The sequence below is a fragment of the Sinohyriopsis cumingii genome, chromosome 17 (genome assembly GCF_028554795.1).
Source record: "Sinohyriopsis cumingii isolate HCF-2022 chromosome 17, ASM2855479v2, whole genome shotgun sequence".
In the NCBI taxonomy this organism is placed as follows: domain Eukaryota; kingdom Metazoa; phylum Mollusca; class Bivalvia; order Unionida; family Unionidae; genus Sinohyriopsis; species Sinohyriopsis cumingii.
In genome coordinates this window covers 23675615-23695003 of record NC_142977.1, presented here as the reverse complement: position 1 = coordinate 23695003, position 19389 = coordinate 23675615, and the positions used below count along the sequence as shown (strand labels likewise).

The 19389-nt window shown below is 33.3% G+C and overlaps 1 long non-coding RNA gene across 4 annotated transcripts; it reads right to left on the bottom strand.

Annotated features, from left to right (window-relative positions):
* Positions 1–395: 395 nt before the first annotated feature.
* On the bottom strand, positions 396–18659 carry LOC149777941 (uncharacterized). Of its 4 annotated transcripts, none has more exons than XR_016415487.1 (4): positions 18521–18659; positions 11957–12106; positions 9775–9854; positions 396–5268 (listed from the first exon to the last, which is right to left on the bottom strand). It is a non-coding gene; the product is annotated as an uncharacterized LOC149777941 (long non-coding RNA). The 4 variants fall into 4 exon arrangements; XR_016415488.1 differs by having other exon boundaries at positions 18579–18653; XR_016415490.1 differs by lacking the exon at positions 18521–18659 and adding an exon at positions 15985–16009.
* Between the last annotated feature and the right edge of the window lie 730 nt (positions 18660–19389).

Genomic DNA, 19389 nt, shown 5'->3' with positions numbered 1-19389 from the left:
CAGTAAATTCTGTATTAAATAGCAGGAGGGAGGAAACAAAATGTTTGCTCATTTTTTGCAACTAGATTAACCAAGGACTTGCATTTTTATATAAATGTGTGTGCCTTAATATAATGATACATAGCATCCTCTGCTGATATATGACTTATTTAAGTCCACCTAAGCTTTATATTGTTAATACCATTTATCAAACACCCTCATGGGCTTTATGTAGTAGCATTATTAATGAGATTTATGAAACCCAGGGTGCATATGACAATGTCTTAAACCATTCAACCACCAGAGGCTGTTTTTATTTGTGTCTGGGAAATTGTGATGCAGACATGTAACATGATATCCCACCCAGTCGCATTATATTGACATTGGCCTCTGTATATTCAAGTACTAAAGAAATATTTGACGAAGATAAATGTTTTATTCAATATTTTTTTTATACAGAAAAACAGTAACAATAACAATAACAATATCTAAATACAAACAGATTATGGAATTTAACAATGAAAAAGAGTTAAAATATAACTAAGATGGACATAAATATTACATATGTTTCATTTCTCTCCTTTTAATAATTATTACAAGACCTGTTAACATGTGAAAAAAAAGCCTTAATCATAATGCAAAGCGCTAGCAGCAAAAATGCAATCTCTTAGTACATAAATTGTGTTATGGTTTTATTGAAATTAATGGTGTTTATAAATCACAATATAAATGTAGTACTAATATTAGTAACCTTACTCTTACCAAGTGGACAGGGTACTAACATGAGCATATACGTGTCAATGGAGCAAGCTGGGTGTGATTCACAACTGGTGCTCTTTTAGCCTAATGTCATATAAATCACTGTTGTCAACCTGAAGGATATACAGCCTGTCATAGGTGGCTTTGAAAAAAGTTGTAGAAGGGAATTTCATCGGTAAAAATTAAATTCCAGTTTCTGCCTGATTGAGTCAAAATGTTTGGTCAAGTTTGATTCATCAAACATTCATTTGCAAGCACCCTATTAATATAACTTTCACTGCATTATTGTAAAGAGAGCAAAAGTCTATAAATTGATTTTATGATAAATACTGTTGACATGTGAAAAACATATATACTCACAAGGAACATAGCCCATTAGTTTTAATCTGCATGCACATAATTTTTTATCAAGGAATATACTGAACTGTTATTTGCCAAGTTATGTTTCAGAAAGTAACACTTATAATGCACTATTACATTAATGTGTCAACAGGTACCCTTTGTACAAGAACAATACAACTTTATTTAGACCATGATAATTCTCTCCTTATTTTCCTTTGAAGTAATATTTAATGTATAGGATGTCTGAATAAAATGAAAATAGATCATTTCACTTATAGCAATTATGATATATATCACTGCACACACAAAAAACATACCTCTACATCCTCTTTATCTTGCTCTCTCTCTCTCTCTCTCTCTCTCTCTCTTAACAATAAAGGGATTAATATCAAATTAAACCCAATTTAAATGAGAAGTATATTCGGCACAACAATGATAATAATACTTTGTCTCTTTTAACTGAAAAATATAGGACAGCACCAGTAACATAGAAAACATTTTTTAATTATGTGACTTATAAAATTCCTGGTCTAGGACCACATCTTTGAAAAACTTATTAACGCAGCTAAGCAACCAAAGAGAAGAAGAAAATTTACAGTTGCATAAAATAGAGATATGATATTACCATAATAATATTTCAGATCTATATTTAATGCAAAAATATTTCAACGAGATCTTTTATATTTCTAAACTATACAACTAAAATCGTTTCTTTCTAATAAGTCCAACATTTTTACTCGGCTAATCATCCCAGTAACTATCTGATTAATTATTATTAATTATGAACTGCTGAATTGTCCATAATTTGTATGTTTTCAGGGATATTAATCTGTTGAAAATAATCACTTAGTTAATTATGTGAAAATGATTATTTTACTTTTATGCAGATAGGAGAAAATGCGATTTTTGTTTTGCAAATCACCGATTTTATTTTATTTTTTACTTATTATTAAATTAACTCCTTTTTAGTTGCCCAGATAACTTAGCTCCTTGTCTTTATAAAATTATCTATCACCGACAATAACATCTATAATAATAATAATAATAATAATGCTTTATTTTTAGAGGGTGACTCATTAGTCAAGGACTAATGTTGCTTGAGGCCCTCTTATGGAGAGCATCACAATGCACATTATATGAAGATAGCAATAATTGCTGTTTATTTTAACATGTTTAGTATTAAAATACTAAATTCGATTAGCTATTAGAAGCACATACATGCTCATGATATCTTTTCTTAAATAGTCTAATATTTTCAGCAGATTTTACATGTAGTGGAAGCTTATTCCACATAACTGAACCAGAATATTGGTATTGTGTTGAAAATGGCCTGAATAAATCCTGAAGATACCCTGGTGCAGTTCCATGTAGACATTTATATAAAAGAACTGCCTTGTGAAAATCTATCCTGTCATATATTTTGAAACATTTTAGTTATATAAATAATGCTTTTGAAGGATGATCAACAGATGCATCTAAAATTACATGTGCTGCTCGTTTCTGAAGTTTATAAATCATGTCAAGCTCAGATTTAGCACAATTTTCCCATACATTATAACAATAATCCATTTTTGGAAGAATATATGACTTGTAGTATAAATTGCGAGTTTCCGTAGGTAAATATTTCTTGATTCTGCTGAGAAGGGCAATTTTGGATGACAGTGTTTTACAAAACTTATCAATATGGTCATTCTATTATAAATTATTATCTACGGACACACTACAAGCCTTTCATGTTTGACATTTTCTAATGGATGATTATTTATTGCAAGAGACAGTTTTGAGTTCCCTTACCTGTGTAGCTTAAGTGATGTCCCCAAAATCATACATTATGTTTTATCTTCATTAACTACCATCCTATTTTGTTGTGCCTAGTTATGGAGTCAAATAAGGCCTGAGTTTAATCTTGTTTGGTTAACTTCATTATCATAACTAGACATATACAAGGTTGCATCATCTGCAAACAAATATGTAATTGTGGATTCATTATTTAATGGCAGATCATTGATATAGATAAGGAAGAGGAGAGTGCCCAAAACTGAGCCTTGAGGGCCCCTTGAATGCCTAGTGTGAGTCTGAGAGCTAATATTGCCAATGCTTACTTGTTGAGACCTTTGGTTTAGGTATGATCTAAGCCAGTTTAAAGAAGGATTGTTGAACCTGTAACAGTTCAATTTTTTGAATCAGAATTTCATGATCAATAAGATCAAAGGCTTTCTTGAAGTCAAGGAAAACAATCCCAGCCATATGTCCATTATCCATTTTTATCCATTTCCTTCAGCCAAAGATCAATTAATTTGGTAAGTTCTGTTTGGCACGATTGGTATTTTCTAAATCCTGATTGCATTTTATGAAATAGAGAGTATGTTTCAAAAAATGTATAGACCTGAATGGCTAAATGTTTTTCAAATAGTTTTTACAATACTGATAGAATTGATATTGGTCGGTAATTTCCTGGATCCTTCTTTTCTCCTTTCTTAAAGATATGTGTAACCTTTGCACATTTCAGTGTTTCTGGAAAATTACCAATCATTATTATTAAATTTATGATACGCATTAGTGGCTTTGTAATTACTTGTGCAGCCATTTTAAGAATTCGTGGACCAATACCATCCAATCCAGAGGATTTATTAATATTCAGCTTAATTACAATATCAAAAACATCAGCTTCACTAACATTGGCTACTGAAAATTAATTATCACCAGGAATTTTAGCTATTATAAATAACAGAAGAGCATCAAGTTCAATTTTTTTATGCTAGTCTGGTTCTGAATACTTTTATTGGAGATATTTATGAAGAAATTGTTGAACATTTCCACAATGTCTTGTACAGATGTTGCCATATCAAATAAACAGTGTGACCCCGCTATAGCTTGCTTTGATGTAACACGAATTTGGATATGACATGGCTATGGCATGGCTTCTGAAATTAAATATACATGTACTCTTCTCATAGGGGCCCTGAGTGGTCAAGTGGTCTAAAGCGCTCTCCGTTACGGATCACTGCCATCTCACCTCTGTCTGCGTTGGTTCGAGTCTAGGATTCGGCCAATGTGGGTATGTGAGAAAGCTTGCCAGTAACTTCTCGTGGGTCAGTGGTTCTTCATGGGGTTAGCCCTGGTTCTTCCTCCACCAATAATACTGGCCACTATGCATGTTATATCATAATCTGCTTATCCTGACATCTGGCCTGAGTACTGTATGTTCCGTGAGATCTCATTACTTTTTTTCCTTAAATCATTTTTGGTAGTGGATATCATCCTCACAAGGAACTAGCTCATAATGGATGTTTTGGAAGAAATAGTGTTGGTTTATTGGCCGCTCGCTAGTAATTAATATTTTTATTTTCACTGAACTCTGTAAGTGGATTGTAAAATTAAAGAACACTCGTATTTTCTGTAGTAATCACTACCAACAGAACGGAACACCTGTGTATTCATTTTATGATGGCCTTCTAAAAAAAAAAATGTATGATGGAAGGCAGCATTACTTCGCCAACAGAAATGTAACGGGAAACAACCCACCAAAACAGAGATCCAATTGTTGGTCTATCTATGATAACGAGCTTTGCTACAGTCAACAAACTTTTGAACGTATGAAACATAAGAAACTGCTACAACTGACCAAACAAATGCTATTTCCTTTTTTCTTCATGAAAACTTATGCTTACAATTGCTAAAAACATTGGCACAAAACGCAAACTAAATGTCCAGACTTTTGAAGCCATATAGTCTACATATAATCAAAAGTGCCCCTTTCTGCAAACGCTTTTATAACCCCTCCAGCCCACCATATTTTAGGTAACTTAATTGGTTGGTTAAAACAGGGTTTGATTTATAACACAACTGGGTTCTATGGAGCCAAACTACATTGTTACAGCAGGATCACACTGTATTGCTTTATTAATAGGAAAAGCATGGAAGCATCAGCAAGTGTGATCAGAAATGCAATATTTTGAATATTAATGTACAATGAATTAGCTAATACAGATATGTCTAGTACTAATAATTAGTGAGCCGTAAAAAGTTAATGCTGTTCAGGACTGAGGAATTATGCTTGTGCTCCAAGACTTAGTAGAGGTCACATTCTCTGTGTAAATCTCCTGTATGTAGTAGCTACTGTACATGGCTTTCCGTGGAGAATAACACAGTTCTTCTCCATCATAAGAATGACATTCTTCACTGGATCTGAAAGATAAAAACTTCCAGTAAGTAAGGAATTAAGGGATTTCATATTTATGATACTTATATATTTTACTGTGTGCCTTACAGGTTCCTGTAACTAATGCAGAAAAATAAAAACTATATATATATAGAAAATATATATAGTATGTACACTGTATCAATGATATACCTCAAGATGTATAAATTTTTCATTAAAAGGAAACAAGACTTGCTGGTATATCAAATTGTTTTATAATGATACTTTTAAATCCATGTTTTAGGATGTATGAATACATACCAACCTCTGACGAGGAAAAAGTGTAATCCAAGTGGACAAAAAGAGAAATAGAAGCAGAAAAAGAGGAATCCACATATAACATGCTACAGTTTCAATAAACAATGATTTATTTGCCCCTCTATTCTTTTAACATCCTTTACTGCTTCAAGTTTTCATATGTAGCACTTTTAGTTTTAGAAAGCAACAGATTTTCATGTTGCATTTTAAAACACTGTACCAGCTGAGACCATGAATGTTTTGCACACCAGTAGAGCACAAAGTACTGGGTTACTGAGCCTGGATCTGTATTCACTTTTATGTTTGTTAACAATACTGAACAATCTCTCACTGTCAGCATTAGAATGGTAAAGAACCAATATTCCTTTCATAGCCTGACAAAGAAGAGGAAATTTATATCTTCAAGTGATTGTGTCTTTTAGCTGGGAAATAAGGTGCCACTGCACATCAACTCTATCTGCATTAAGTATATTTTCAGGTAGAATCTAAACTTTATATTTCAGGAATTCTCCTTCCAGATGATCCAAGGCAGACGAGGGTATTAGAAAGTGATATCTCTTGAAAAAGAATCTAACACTTTGGAAGCTTTTTGACTGTCTCTCATTTACATCAGCAACTGAAGCTTTAAAAGCACTTCATCTCCATATGGGAATTTCTGGAGCATGTAATCACAGGCTGTAGCATAATAATCTCAAAAAATTATCATAAAACACGTTCACAGCTAGAGTAGAACTGTGTTCTATGAATTCTCTTGCTTCTGCACCAATAGCAAGATCTTCATTATCTTTCTATTAAGAACTTGGTAAATAACACCTCTGTGTTTATGACATTCATGTCCGCACTTTAGTTCTGCTGCAGATAAGAAGTTCCCTTAGTATTGGAGTTCGTAAGACGAGCCATTCATATATTCATCTTTGAAGGATTCGGGGTTTTTTTTGTCTTTTTCTGATCCACCTGTGAATTTTTTTGAAAAAATATATGTGCTCTAACACAAACATCGACTAGAATACATCTGAAGACTTTTAGAGCCAAATAGTAAAATTATTTCCACATGGCCTGCAATAGATGTCACGTGATGCTGCCCTTGTGTCCTCATCTTTGTAGGATTCTGTTATTTTTTGTTTCGTTTACTTTTGGCTTTTTCTAATCCATCTGTGAAATTATTTGAAAGGAGATATTTTTGCTCTCATACACGCATCGACTCAAATAAATTACACTTTAGCACCAAATACCTATAGACTGGTTTTGTACTAAATATAAATTAGAAAAAAGAATCTGTGAGTAAAGATTAAAAATTAGAAAACCAGTCTGTTGTCTCGTAAACTAAGCCATGAAGCTGCTATGTATAGAATACGAGGTCAAAAGTTTGAAAGTAGAGCATGTTTCTGGGTAATAGGATAGTTGCTATAAATAGAACATAATACTGTTAAGAAAAAGCATGGACAAGTTTACTCTTATATTGTAGTTATGTAGAAGCCATCTTTTCTAAAATATGGTATGTGGGATTAATGGGATGTTAATAAAAGCGAGAAAACAAACAATTGATTGTTTTTGGAAGGTGGATATACCGAAAAAGCGTAATCCATATACGTTTAGGTGTAAGGCGTAATTTAGTTTAAAAAAAGCGTAATGATTGGCATGTATGTGTATGTAGTATAAATAAATGTATAGTTTAACATGACTCAAAATTATGCAGCCACAAAAAGTTCATTATCAATGTCCTACAAAAATGTCATCGATTATTGTAATAATAAAGCATAATGATACATTTCAAACAGATCACTGAAATTTAAAGATTATCTGTCTCACTGTCACTTTACTTTAATGTTCTTTACACTGTAGGTACGTATTAAATCCGACCTTCATAGGTCACATTTTCTAAATTGTCATAAAATTTATTATTATGCACAATTTTGCATCACCCCTCACCCATAAAATCCCTGTGTAACTTCTTTATGGATGATATCTTAGAAGTGTATCACTAATCAAAATAACCGATGAAAATTTATTTCACTTGTATGAGATAATAAAAATGTGTTAGTAGATTGAACACTTTCATTTCCAGTATAACCATGATCATCCCATACAAGTTTCTGAAAACATAAGACATCTTCATTATGGTAAAATGCTGATCAACTTAATTTTTTTTAAATTCTAGAGCCAATAGCATAATGAAACCATGATAGCTGGTACATGTAGTTGAAATCACCTTAGGAGAACCTTGGAAAGTGCTTCAACAGAGTGCCCCGGACAGGGGATGTTGGGGTTTTAATGGCTTATGCTCAAATAAGGGGTAACAGGAGTCTGCTAATGTTACCGACTACATTTCCAGTGACATGGCAAAATAACATACTCATAGACATTAATGTCCTCAAAGCATTTGCTATTACCAGTAAATGGGTTATCAATGGATGCAATATTATCGGAACATTTCTAACTCAATTGCATGTGACACTGAAATATGACATAGAAGCAGTATATGTCAAATGTAACAGGAGGATTCACTGTCACTCACTGCACTAACTGACTGAGGCAATGTGCCTTTATAATGAAACTAAAAAATATTGGCAAAATTCATGACTGAAATGTGAAAGTAAGTTTTGGTAGTTAAAAAATTTGGAGATTTGGAAAGGGGCTGTCCATTTAGTGCATACACATGGAGGGGAGCTGAGGTTAATCGTAATGCATACACTTGCGTATGGAGTGGTATAATGATAACGTACGTACGCATAACCTATTCGACTGGGTTCAGTTGGCATTTGAATTTTAGCGGACATGAGACAAACTTTTTAAAGTTACACAGTTATTTCTTGGATGCAGCCAGACATTCAGTGTCGGTGGACGATCTGTTTTATAAAAAAAACATAAATACTATTAATCCTTGATTGTTCATACATGAATTAAATATAGGCCGTTATACAGAATTGGGGTGGTCAAGCATACGTACACAGGTTGGGGTGTGTGTAAAAAAGTATGCATGTGTACAGGGAGGGGTGTAGGGGTGAAGCTTTGCCAGACTTTTGCATACATACTAAATGGATGGCACCAAAGAAGCTGGTGCAAGCCTAAACTTAGTATGTTACCTGTAAAATCAAATAAACTGTTATTAAAAAAAAATAACACATAGGAATTAAAAGATCAACTACCAAATATTCAATAACCATTGTAATTCCAACTATTGTCAACTTATTAATGGTACTGAAACTAACATTAGTGAGCAAGACAAGAAATTATGTACCAGCTTTTTTTCCCACTAGACACTGGCAAATTTAAAATTAAGAACTATCATGGGAACAAGTCCTATAATAAATAAAATTGAAGAATGATGCTTGATTGTGGCACCAATAGTAACATCAGTGCAGGTAATGAATGGCCATGACATCACTTTCATCATTTTTATCATCAAAGCGTGCTACTGAATAAATGCTCCCACCATAAATCTTTAAAAAAAATGACAAATGTGAAGAAAGCGGTAAGCAGTTTAGATTCTGTTGATGTAAATTATTTAGTGTGTAACTATTCATCGTTTAATATATCCATAGTTGTTTACAAGACTTTGATTCAGATTTTTTTTTGCATTACAGAAAGTGAAACAAATCTAACGAAGCGTTTTGATACTTTAAGAAATATTGTATAATAATTAATAGCAGCAAGATAACTCATTTGTGAAAAAACAATAATTAAAACGCACACTTAATAGTTTGCAATTTAAAATGTACCTGTTAAAATAAATTGATCTATCACCACTTGTCAATCATGCCTATCAAATTAACCAATCAGCGAGTGTAAGTTATACACACCTACAGGCATTGCTTTTGTCCACCATTTTCCTCTGACAAGCAGCATGTGGCAAAAATGAATAGATTATTATAAGTATTTACAAAGTTTGCAATGATTTGTTGATTTCTACATAGATAAGGGTGAAAATAAAGAATGTATACGGTATCCTAGTGGGACCCAAAGTGGATGCCCATTATGACAATAGTAACTGCAACAACACAATGGGCTTAACAAAACCTAATGACACTAATTCACATAAAACTGGCCGATGTATGCAAAACAAAAGAACATTCTTCAGCAGATACACTGAAGAATTCAACATTAACAAAATATAAAAACACTTGCAAATAAGAAAACATGGTTTACCTTATCTCATGCAAAATGTACAGTAGCATGTATAAGGAAACACAAAAACTTAACGTAAGAATGAACCTTCATCTTTCTGATTAACATACCCTAAAAAATAGACTTTAGTCTGGTAGATTTCTCTTTGCCTTTGATGATGCAGTCGTTCTGGATTTGCCCAATGCCATTACTGTTCAAATGAACAAATGAAAGAAAAAGAATATATTGCATTAGATGTCTATAAATCTTGCATACTATTCGTCAAAACAAAAAGGAATAACAACATACACATAATACATAAAATTGTTTATGAAACATATTAGATCATATTATTTACATCGGAGTCCACTTTAAGTCAGTACTCAGAAATAAGTCCCTACATTTCTTTAAAAAAATAACCCCTCATGATGGCACAACAACATAATCATATTTTTTGGACTGGTGACTGAAGGATTTTCAGCTGGTCTTTGCAACAGTGTCACTTTGTTATAATTGAAAATGTAACTTTCAATATGAAAAATCGGTGGTCACATTAAGCTTTATCACAGTATTGTGTGCTCTGATTTTATCTTTGCCTTATTCCAATTTTAAATATGGTCTATGTGTTAAGTATTTTGATTTGAAATACATGTAACATGAAAAGGAAAAGAAAAAGGTCAGCTTTTATATACTGACTATAAACTTAAAAACTGATGCAGACAGCATTAAGTTTCATAATTTTCACCTGCTTGAACTCTTTAACTTTAAACGTGACTCTACATCACTGTTTTCATTGATTTTTGAATTAAGTTTGCTTATATTTTCACAGAGTGTTTATGTAAATATACCAAAATAACTGTGTCAATGACAGTGACACACACACATACACACAGTATATATCCAGTTCTGTATTGTCTTCACAAAATTGTGAGCTTCATGTTTTAAGCTCATTTGATGTATCAGTATTATGGATAATGGGTACGAATGTGAAACCTTATGCAGCCCTTAAAATAAAAATTTCTGTTCATTTCATGATGTTATCAATTACATACTGAACCATAAAATTTTAATAGAAGCAGAGATATCGAGTAAAAAAAACAAAATGGTAGAAAAGCTTATTTGAATTCTATATTGAAACACTTCTGGAAAACAAGCATATAGAGAAATACTGCAAATTACGCTGGTCATTTTGTTCCTTCTTTCAGAATGATCTCTTGACAATGGATGAATTGTGGAATAAGAAATCAAAACAGGCATTGCCAACTTTTCAAAACAGTTTTTATTTTATCTTTCTTTTTTCATTTTTCCTATATTTTTTCGTCTGATATTTGAAAACCGGGCAAACAAAACACTGTAGAGTTATAACCCTCTCAATAGTCTTTATCCTTACTAAAAAAAAAACAAGTGCCTGTGACTGTAAATACTATTTAAGATGAATTATAACGTAAAGAATAACAAAGCAAACTAATAATAATTATTCATGACTAATGAGTTCGTGTGTGGTTTAGATTTTTTAATGAATTTTTAAAATAACTTCCCTCATATTGCTATGATGTCTGCAGTGTGATTGTTTATAGTGATGTCTAGCAGTGGGGCATCATGCCACAGACATTTAGCATGATGTCCCACCCAGTCACATTAACCTGACACCAGGCCGACCAGTCCTAACACTAACCTCTTAATGATGAGCGCCAAGCGAAGCAGCTGTTAGTACCATTTTTGTAAGTCTTTGGTATGACTTGGCCACAGGATTGAACCCATGACCTCCAGCATCTGAGGTGGACTCTCTAACCAATAGGCCACCAGAGCGGTTCATGACTGATGAAGCCTAAAATAACTTGCAAGATGTATCGTTTTGTATCGATTCCCCATCTGTTGTATCAATATGTGTACCATAGCAGCTAAAGTATGCTGCTAAATGAAAGAGCAGATCATGAACATTCAAATTCATTTGCATAACCAGCATGTAAATCTGAAAATTAAATGATATGAAATCATCAATGTGAACAAACAAACATTGAAAATTTGAATAATGCACTTAATAATAATAATGTGAAATAACTTACACATGATGAATTGAAAGTGAAATATATAAGACTTAATGGAACTATTGCTTTTAATACAGATACATAGCACTTGTTGCCTTTAGTGCTTGTAGGAAAAATTAATAATTGTGGCTGATATAGGGTAAAATATTTACTTTATTGTAAAATGGAGCAATTGAACCCTTGTGACAAAGATTTTAAGTTTATATTAATAAATAACAGACAATTAAAAAATGACCATACAAAGCATAAGGTAAGGAAAACGTACCATTTTTTATGACAAATTGAAATGTTCTTGTTAGCTTGTCTTTAGCATAGGACTCATCTATAATATTTCAACACAGCGAAGATGTCATGTGAACATCTTTTTGACTATAAGGTGACAAAGCCCTTCTGTAAAGATCCATATAATTATCAGCTGAAATAAAGAAGGAAATAATCATAAATTACAATGATATTTTATGCGCAAAGGAACAGTAAAGATAATATGGTCTAAAGAAAAAGCATGTTAAAAATAATGCTTAATTGATCAAATAATTTAACCTAAGAACAGTAAGTTTGGTGATTATAATATGGTGATAATGATGTTAGGGGTTCTCCATAAAGTATGTATGAAACAACTGTGATTTTTTACCACCTTTCCCCTTACAGACTGCACAGAATATATTTTTGTACACCCCACTGTGTAAACATATTGGTGAGTCACCATCCCTTTTCCAAGAATAGCTGGGACAATTGAATTTTGAATGATGAAGTTATTAGGATATTCATTAAATATAAGCAGAGGTTTAAATTATTACTAAGTAATGAAACTTTACAAATGAAAATAAGAAAGTGTTAAACAGCAACTAATATTTAGTAGATTTTATCAGGTTAAAAAGTGTAATAGTCAAAAATCAGAAAGTGACTAAATTTCTGATTTCAACCAATCGAACTGGATTACTGGAATATTTTCAGGATTGTCATCACTTGGAATGACAAAATGACCGATTTCAATTTTTATCACCAGCTTTGACATCATCGAAATCATGAACATCAACAGTTCTTTTCATGAGTGAGAACTATTGTAAGCTGTGTATAATCATGTGACATTTCATGCTGAACTGTAAATGGTGATAAATTCCAAACACAACACATACATGCTTTTGAATCTCACTATTATAAAAGTAATTGGACAATATGTGTCAAACAGGTAATCAATGTGACTCTTGGTTCATCCAAATGCAATATGTTGTCAAAAAATGGCAAGGTACCGCTTCACAAATTCTCATGAGGCATCAGGGTTTGGATTGCATAATATGTCAGATCATGAGATATCCCAACCGGTCCTGTCAGAAAATGAAGAATAAATATGTCTTCCACAATGTGCACCATGGGCAAGAACACTACAAGGTAATCACACTTCATAACTTTAAGTAGTAACTGGCTCTGCTTGACTTGGCATAGGAGCCACTTTGCATCTAACTCATCTGCTGGTTATGATTCTGACTTGACTGGCTCAACATCTCTAAATAAACATCAGTTAGGGGATTTTGACAACTGCAGCTGCAGAAAATGCTTATTAACAGTCACCCTGCTGCTAATGCTTTTTCAAAACACTTCACCCTCACTCCATGTATACATACTTTATGGATGACCCATTAGTTTAAGGGAAAAAACATATATGACAGAATGAATTAGACAGGTCAGTATCACAAGCTTTATATAAATCATTATATATTAATGGTAAATGTAAATTTATATGGACATGTTATTTCAGAGGTCTCGGAAATGCTTAATCACGCGTATTTGGACGCCAGTGTTTTATCTTGGATGTAATAGGTGGGCGGCAACAATCAAAGACTTGCCTGTCATGCTTCAGCCACCTGCTTAGTGGGTAAATGTGTTGATTCATTAGCTGTGTTGGTATTTACATTGACATAATTTAGTGGCTGAACGACCCATTGATATACAGGTTGCCATTATAAGAGTACATTAAAAAAGAACACGATGCAATAGCTGGGTGGCAGGTTCAAAGACTCTAACTGGTGGCTGGGTGGGACAATGTATTGATATTTACTGTGAATGAATTCAGAGGCAGAAAGAACCGGAGATGTAAATGTGGTCATTTATAAGCGTACATCAAATAAATAAATTTATATTTTATTATTGTCTTAATTTCTGAGCAATGTAGAATAAGCAGTGCATGTGACCTCGGAATCAATACATGCTGAGACTTAAACAAAATACCATTCGCAAATTTGGATAAGTATTTTGGGGTTAAACAGCAAACTGACAAAGACTGTAAAGAGATTCAGAAGAGTACTCAAGTTCCTAGTCTAGAACTGATAGTTCGGATGACACAGTATCTAAATGTATGAAAGAGCTTGGAATAAGACATTCTTTGGATTGATAAAATGTGCGTGTGTGTGTGTTTAACGTAGCTTTAATAATTGTTCAGTCCTATCACTATGATGTCTAAAGTGCGACAGTTTATAGTGATGTCTTGCACTGGCGCATCATGCCGCAGACATGTAACATGATGTCTCACGCAGTCACATTATCCTGACATGACACCAGGCTGACCATTCCTAACACTAACCTCTTAATGCTGACCGCCAAGCGAGGCAGCTGTTATTACCATTTTTGTAAGTCTTTGGTATGACTCGACCGGGCATCGAACCCACAACCTACCGCATCCGAGATGGACTCTCTAAACACTAGGCCACCGGAGCGGTGGGGGGAAGATGATGTTACATGTCTGCAGCATGATGCCCCAGTGCTAGACATCACTATAAACTGCCACACTGCAGACATCATAGTGATAGGACTGAACAATTATTACAGCTGCGTTAAACACACACACACGCACATACTCTTTTTCCAGAAATCAACTGGCAAAGAAGAACTAGTATCTTACGGTCCTGTAGTGCATATAAAATATGTACATGGTGCTATGCAAAAAAAACTTAAATTTTCGAGATATTAAACCCGCGATATCGTAGGAAGAAATGTAACTGCAAGAACCAAACTAAATGTAAATGAATTCTTACTAACAGTTTCATTATATATAATAGTACTAAATAGTAATAAAACAATGCGATCGTATTACCAATTCACGAAAACTGATAACGGTAACAGTCTGGCGTATATAATGTATGGTTTAAATTCCATTTTAATTTCAAAACTTATCTATTAAAATATAAACTTTTAACGTTTAATGAATTCAAAGTTACGTTTTAATCAATAATATAATAATAATAATAATAATAATAATAATAATAATAATTGAGAAATTGAGACAATCCACGAAAATTGATAACGCGAACAATGGTGTTGTCAATTGAATTAGTAGTTAAATATTGTAATAGTAAACAATATAAAATGTAATTATCAGCGCTTAAATAAAACGTGAAATGAATTATTAGTAATGGTTAAAGTATATATACCACCAGCCAGATAACACAATACTATATTTCGAGCAGAACAAGTCTCAATGGCGAAAGGAACTAGGTTGTTTTCTTTAAAACCACAATGTCGAATGAAAACTGTCGTTTGTACCAAACTCATTTGCATATTTGCATATATGAATATTTAATGACTGGCAGGATTTCTCCGTTATCCCAAGTGATATCATCAAAATCATGAACCATAACAGTTCTTTTCTCAGGTGACAATTTTTGTAAGGTGTGTGCGATCATGTGACATTTCAAGATGGCTTAGGATGAGTAATTAATTTAAGACACGCTTCTGAATCTCACGCTTATAAAAGTAAAGGACAATACGTGTCTAAAAGGCAATCCATGTGTCTATCCAAATACAATACTGTCCCAGTCTGGCAAGGTATGGCTTCACAAATTCGCATGAGAAACCATGGTCTGGAATGCATAATCTGTCGGAATCATGAGATAAAATAACTGGTCATGTCAGAAAATGAAGAGGAAAAAATGTCTTCTGCAAAGTGCACCATGTGCAATAAAACTACAACATATCACACTTCATAATTCTAAGCAGATATTGACTCTGCCTGACATGGTATACCAGCCACTTTGCATCTAACTCATCTGCTAGTTATGTTTCTGACTTGACTAGTCTTCATAAACATCACTGTTATCAAGGAATATTGACCCCTATCGCTGCAGAACATACTTAGCAGTTACCCTGCCACATATACAGGCTACTGCTTTTTGAATTTTTTTCAACACATCCCACCTCCACTCAATGAATACATACTTTATGCTCGACCTATTAGTGTCACAGAAAAAATAAAGTGACAGAATTAACTAATCATATCATTATCACAAGATTTACCAATACATGCATTATATAATATACAGGTGACCGCTCTGGTGGCCTAGTGGTTAGAGCATCCGCCTCGGATGTGGAAGGTCGTGGATTCAAACCACAACTGAGTCATATCAAAGACTTCAAAAAATGGTAATAACAGCTGCCTTGCTTCGTGCTCAGTATCAAGAGGTTAGTGTTAGGACTGGTTGGTCTGGTGTCAGGATAATGTGCCTGGGTGGAAGATGATGCTGCATGTCTGGGGAATGATAAACCAGTGCTAGACATCACTATAAGCTGCCACTGCAGACATTATAGTGATATGACTTAAATTGTTTTAAAGCTATGTTAAAAATCTAAAACACATACTGTAATATACAGGCAAATGTACGTTTATATGGACATGTTATTCGTAAAACTCGAACAGTACTGATTGTTATTGTCACCAGATATGGATATGCACTGACAAAGTTATCAATCAACTTAATGCATCCGCTGAACAGACTTCTGATGTTAATGATCAGCTGACTGTAAAATATCAATATGATTACCATAAAGGTTGTAAAATGTCTGTTTTAGGAGATTTTTGGATGGATTTTGGTACGTATAGGATATGGGAAGATATGGACCAGTATATAGACCCAGCAAAGTCTTTACAACTACTACGGTAACATACATTTGAGTGATGAAGCTGTATAATGTATATTTATCATTTAAGTAGACCAAAAAGGGTCTTAAAACTTGTGTAGTTATGTCACAAAATTTATGAGACTCAGTCAATTCAGTTTTTGATTTAAAATGATTAAAATTCGAATTATTTGTTTCCTTTTGTTTTGATTTTCTGTTGTCTACTATACATGAGTGCTTTGATATTTCAGGTCATAAAGTCTGCAATCAGCAAGAAAGTTAATAAAAACAATGACCCTCAAGATATAATTTAAGTCTGTTGTTGTCATTTGTATTAAAATGAATTTATTTTCCACTATAAATCAGATGGCTGTGGGAAACAAACAATAAACGGACGTTATGTAAAGTCCTAGTTGTGAAAGGGGAGTTACTCTGATATTGCAGTAAGACCAGCAACAAAAAAAATAATCTGATAATGGCATATACTTGTATTAATGTTGGAAATTTAATGTATCATTGTGTTGCACAAAGTGTAATCAACTTGAAAAATGGATGCTACTTCTATGGTACTCATTATGCCACCTGTGCCCTACAGCAAGAGAAACTTATAAGAAAGAATTAAAGAAATGCATTTGTAAATAACCACCCACAATGACTGGAGTTGCTCTGTGATTGTTGCTGAGAATGAACAATCAATATGAGGATGAAAGTACATATCAACCTAAGACTGTTTGAACAACAACCGGTGTTCCAATGAAAAGTAATAAATTGTGTATAATGCAGCTTTCAAGTCAACACCTGTTAAATGCAAAAGCCACCAAAAAAACGACATTAACATGCTTCACATTTTGATTCTTATTTGCTAACAAAGATTCGATTTCCTAGTCATTGACCATCACAGTAATCATATGATCTAACTCTTGTATAACATTATCAGACAACAAACTGGCTAAACATTTTGTTAAAGTGATAGAAATTTTAGGAAGATATTGATTCTATCTGAGAACATAGGTTAAGGATATTATTTTGAAACAGTAGTATTCATGGGTTTATTTATCAAATAGTGTACGCGTCAGCAATCCTGACATTTTCCCAAAATAAACTGGTGATTTAGAACTAGTAACCTATGGTCATGTGGTACATATAAGTACACAATATGTGGTGCAATAGATAAAATAAATACTGAAAAGGTAAAAAATATCGAGATACCACAGAACCAGTATCGTCGGAAGCTAGGCCACACCATATTGGTTTTTCCACAGGGGCTCGTATCGTTACTTACAACTGACCTGTCATACATGTACTATTATACGATATTTATGTTGTCGAAATATCTAAAATGGGGAGGCAAGGGTCAGAGGAAACTCGGACTAATGTACTATATAATAACTACAATATAGCACATGCATGACAGGTCCATTGTAAACAACGATACGAGCCCCAGTGGGTTTTTCAAAGATTTTTTTTTTACCAGTCCTCGAAAATTAATAAGGGTAATAAACTTAGAAGTGTTTTAATCGGAAAGAAATGTAATTGCCAGTACCCAAATAAAATGTAAATTATTTCTTAGTAACGCTGTCAGTATACATACTAATACGAGTACTGCCGTGCAGATAAAATAATGCGATCTTATTACTAAAACACGAAAACTGATAACGGTCATAAATGGGTATGAGGCGTACTGTTTCGTTTAATTTCAGTTCTAATTTAAAAACGTGTCTATTAAAAAATATAAACGTACAAAGAATTCATAGATACGGTTATAATAACAATAATAATAATAATAATAAAAATAAATAATAATAATAATAAAACTAAAACTACTAGCGAAATAACCTTGCAATTCAACCAATCCACGAAAATTGATAACGCCACCAATGGCGGTCTAATTTCAAATAGAACTTAAAAAATTGTAATAATAAACAAAATAAAATGTAATTACCAGCGCTGAAATGAAACGTACAATGCATTATTAGTAGCGGTTCAAGTATATACACAACCGGTCTGATAACATAATACTAAATTTCCAGCAGCACAAGTCTCAACGTCAATGTTATTTTCTATAAACCACAATGTCCAATGAAAACCATCGTTTCAACAAAGTCATTTGCATATTTGCATAAATGAATATTTAATGACTGGTAGGATTTCTCCATTATCCCAAGTGGAAACATCTCCAAATCACCCGAAACCTTCGAAACACGTAGAACCACACATCTGGTTACATATTGGAATAAAGTACATTTGAAAAAAATTGTATTTTTTAAATATATTTTTCCTGTTTTTGTTAGCTGACAATCTTTTACGATATCGTCAATGACAAGTTATAAATTGAAGAAATTCAATGGCATCTGTTATTTATTTCAAACCGCCTTGTTTTTTGTTTTGTTGGGGGTGAGGTGTGGTACCATATGGGAGAAACCCCTCCCTTGATTGCCGAAAAAATATATAATTTTTATGTGTATGTGTAACCGCCTAAAGTCTACAGTGTTGTGTAAATATGTTTTAGAAAGCGGGTATTTCCCTAATGTTGAGGTACCCAGGCTGGTTCCTCTAGCAAGTGGGAATCGTTCATCCAACCAAAGACCTTTGTCTATGGCGGATTCTCTTCTACTGTTGTTTATGGTACCTTTGCCAGAGTCCTGTGTTTGCTAAATGTATTTTTGATATAGTGTTGTATGCTATAGATGTTTGTGTAAGGACGGCATTATGTCACATTATTCCCCTGGTTGTCTACTTTTTCATTACATACACACACACGCACACACACGCACACACACACACACACACACACACACACACACATATATA